Raw genomic sequence first — 4,086 nt, 5'->3', positions numbered from 1 at the left:
ACTTCGGAGTCACGTGAGTGACTTCGTGAAGATTTCAAAGCTCTGTGACCTCATGCCGTGGAACGAGTCCATGCTTCACAAACTGCCTTGGGTATTGGGAGAGAGCATCATTAGTAATTTTAAAACACAATTATACAAAGAGTTGTGTGGTATAACGAAAAAATATATAACATTTTTTAAAATTTGAGAATCATAGCCCTGTAACCTTTCGGGCAAATTATTTTGTTGAACATAAAATGTTTTCTTAATACAATGATGGCTCCAAAAAATAACTGGTTTATTATAAAACCTGTGGAAAAACCCTTTTTTGAATGACCATCCTGCCATTCTGAGGATTTGGTCTGTGGGTACCTGTACAATTTTTGCTGCGGATGTTGCTGCAGCCCTGGTGGAATGAGAGTTAAAACATTAGTGTCTATTTCTGCCATTTTTAGGACCTATTTGAGCCACCTTGATATAGTTTGAGTCGTGACCCTTTCATGCGGTTTCTTGTAAGAGATAAACAACTCCATTCTCTGACCTCGAATGTTCTTAGTATATTCTATGTATTGTTAGATGTGTCTTGCTATACACAGTCGTTTGCCATATGGGTATACCATAAATTCAAACACTTGACCCGAGGAACCCGATCTGTTTTCTTTTATTAAATCCTGTATGACAACACCAGTTTCTCGGTGAGATGATCAGGGAGTCCAGGCTCAGTTTGCTTAATGGCTGGACTTGTTGTGCGGTAAATAACACCATGAGCATAACCATCTTCCTGGACTGTTACTGAAGTGACAACGCTGTTATGAGCTACAAGCTCCTCAGCATGTTGAGAAACGACACCCACGTCCCAGATTTCGGAGTACCTGGTTTTCTTACCAGGGGTGCGTTCCCACCGCGTGCCGCTCCGTTCCTTGTGATAGGTAATTGGAGAGTGCACTTGTGGCACTATTGATGGCACTGTAGCCCCATCGATTATCATAATGGAGGCTTGTTAAAAATCCAATACGGCCAGAAATTCTTGGCCTGTTGGTCGAGGTTGTTGTCCAAGCAGTATATGCCCCATTTCTTGATGTGTCCAAGGTACTGCTTCCGTGTTGACAGTCTTAGTGCAGATGAGATGAGATTCATCGTCCTGTCTGACAGCCCACTGCCGTGTAGTGGGTCTTTTAGACTCTACCAATCAATAAATCCATAGTCTTATGGCATGGATGACTGCCTCCAGTCACTGGATAAATTAATAATTTTTGGCTATGTACATTAGGGAACATGGTTCTAACACCATCCCCTGTATGACCGAATACCATGATTTAGTAGGCCAGTCGGGTACTCTGAGAATTCCAGATGCCGAGTGTAGTTCAATTTTCCCTAGTACCCCATTGATGGGGCCGAACGGGGGAAATACATCACCCTATGGCTTTGTTTACATAACAATGCCAAGCTGGTTTTAGAATTTTAGTAAATAATATTGGGGCTGATGATTGCCCCTTTTGTAAGCTCTATATTGCCAAAGTTCCTCTTTTGAGTCAATGCCTGCCATATAGAAAACCGCAGCTGACACCAAGTCTTTATCAATAATAAGAGTATCCATCTTAAAATGAATATCTAGAACAAATGTGTTTAGGGTTAAAATCAAATGATAATCCTGCAACCCTACTCTATTTTATTTAATAAATATGTTTGATACAATTCTAATGTTCCATGAAAAGTATGCTCAATCACACCTTTCGTGTACAATTTTTTGTAGCACCATGTGGGTTTTGGATTGTTTGGTTTATGTAAGGACAAAATGCCCTTCTGGTGTATGTTGTACTGTGGTTATTGGGATGAGTAAATCCTATCAGATAACCCTGAATACTGCTGAGATTATATGAATCTGTAGTGATTATATACCATACATAACTGTAGTGTTGCAACCTCCCCTACCATCGTAGGTCCCTATTTTAACAGAATAAACCCCACCCACCTACCTCCATGGTTACCGGTGGTTGAGTTATTTCCTTGGTTTTTTGAAAAGGAGGTTCTGGTTTGATATCTCTTGTTCGGGGTTGTGTGGGAGGTTGAGGCTTCCGCATCTTCCAGGGTGGCCGCCCTGGCCATACCCTAAAAAAGGATCCTGCGGGTTATATTGATTTCTGGCACTGCCACTGGTATGAGCCACATTTTTTATGGCCTTGCCTGTGGCTGGTATCATGCCCCAAAATAGGCCCTTGCGCTGGCCTTGATGAGCCCCAGTGTCTTGGCTTTGTCCACACACGGTTCTTTGTTTGCAAATGGTAGCATTTTGGGGTCCTAGTGCTGGCTGAATGGCCGCCTTCCACGTGTAGTTCAGGTCATATTGCATATTACTAAACAGAGCTAGTGCGTCTTGATGGTCTTGGTTACCTACGTTTAGTCCAGGGTGCGGGTGTATGCTATGATGCCTTCCGTGAATCCCTTTAAGGTTCTCTGGATCTTGAGGTCCTGGTTCCTGATGTTCGTCCCCATATGCTGCCAAATGCATTGGTTTACACTGGGCACCTGTAATGCCTCACCGTTGCCAGGTGGCAGATGTCTGGCCAGTGTCTGTAAATTTTTCTTGTTGGCGTTTGTGGCCAGACATATAGTAATACTATTGCCATCCTGGATCCAAGTCTACCCATGTTTGACTTGGCTAAAGTAATCAGCCACCATGTCCAGCAGAGTCCCTGCTGTGTTAGGATCATGGGACGCTGTATTACCAGGCTCTGGCCCATCAGGGTCCTGCCTACTCTTTTTTATAGAGTTAGAGATCTCTAGGGTCCCGCACGGGGTACCCATGTGGGGCTTAACTGCTGCCCACTTGTCTTTTGTTCTGCGGCCCCCTCTTGCAAGTCAACCCAGAACTGACCCACAGTGCTCCCCTCTGATGGGGTAGAAGCATTGTGCAGCCCTCAAAGAGGTACTGCTGTGGGTTTATCACGTTGGAGCAAGGCTCCATACACCGCTTCTTCCCGCTCCAGCCCTCTCGGCGCTGGTTGCCGGCGGTATTATGCAAAGTCGGACCCTCTGAGTCCACTACCTTGTTTGATATGTGTCTAGCCTTACCGCTCGGCCGCATGGATCTGGCCGGTGCGGGGCCGACATCGGGCACAGCTGATCCCACTACGGATGATCCAAGTGCCGCTGGCTGCTGCTGGCTGCCCGCTGTTCCATGGTCCTCCTTCTCCAGTTTTGTCCTTCCTTCCGTGGAGTGGATATGGCCGGTGTGGAGGATAACTGGCACAGCTGCTTCCATCTATTCCTTTAACCCGGCTCCAACGCTCTCAGCACTCCTGGCTGCTCCTTTATCTTAGACCCCTGGGACCGACCCCCATACTGACGGTACTGGTCCCTTGCGGTCGTTGCAGCCGGTCAACCCCACTCTAATGCCCTCAATTCTGGACACTCCTACTTATATGGTCCTTAGATAAGGGACATATAAGACATTCAAACTGATGATAACAGCTACTATAATTTTTATTTAATATATGGTTCCTAGATAAGGGATGAATCAGATATTAAACTGATAAGAACAGATACTACACTTGATCTTAGCCAAAAGGCCCAGAAGTGATTATTGTAACTAAAAACCCCGCTGGGACCGACCCTGGTACTCACATACTGGTCCCTTGTAGTAGATTGCAGCCAGTCAACTGCAAAGTCCTTTGCTGCCGAGAAATGAATTTTCTCACCGTGCTGGAGCGAAGTTGGGCACCGGTGTTTTCCCTCTCCGGGAATCGATGTGCCCATGCTGCTCCTGCCGTTGCCAGCTCCTGCCGCTGCTGCTCCTGCCGCTGCCAGTGCTCCTGCCGCTGACAGTGCTCCTGCCGCTGACAGTGCTCCTGCCGCTGCTGCCGCTGCCGACTGCCGTTACTGCTCTCCTGCCGGCTGCCTGCACTCCGCGGTTCTCCCGCCGGCATTCTGCAGCTGACATGGACCCAGTCCATGTCTGCACCTAAAGGTAAGTGGAAGGAAACGCAGAGTCTCCTACCTGCGGTTCCCGACTTTTCATTCTCCCGCTGGTGAACGTTGTTCCCTGCGTGTCGGGTTCGAGCCGCTCGGACCGACCCCGGTGTTCACGGGCCTGGTCCATTCGCGGCA

General features: G+C 47.2%; 1 pseudogene; it reads right to left on the bottom strand.

Moving 5' to 3' along the window:
* Positions 1-3,438: 3,438 nt before the first annotated feature.
* LOC129715902 (U2 spliceosomal RNA) lies at positions 3,439-3,560 on the bottom strand (annotated as a pseudogene).
* Between the last annotated feature and the right edge of the window lie 526 nt (positions 3,561-4,086).

This window comes from Leucoraja erinacea, unplaced genomic scaffold (genome assembly GCF_028641065.1).
Source record: "Leucoraja erinacea ecotype New England unplaced genomic scaffold, Leri_hhj_1 Leri_1497S, whole genome shotgun sequence".
NCBI classification, from domain to species: domain Eukaryota; kingdom Metazoa; phylum Chordata; class Chondrichthyes; order Rajiformes; family Rajidae; genus Leucoraja; species Leucoraja erinaceus.
The sequence above is the reverse complement of the archived record's forward strand: the minus strand, read 5'-3'. Positions and strand labels throughout refer to the sequence as shown.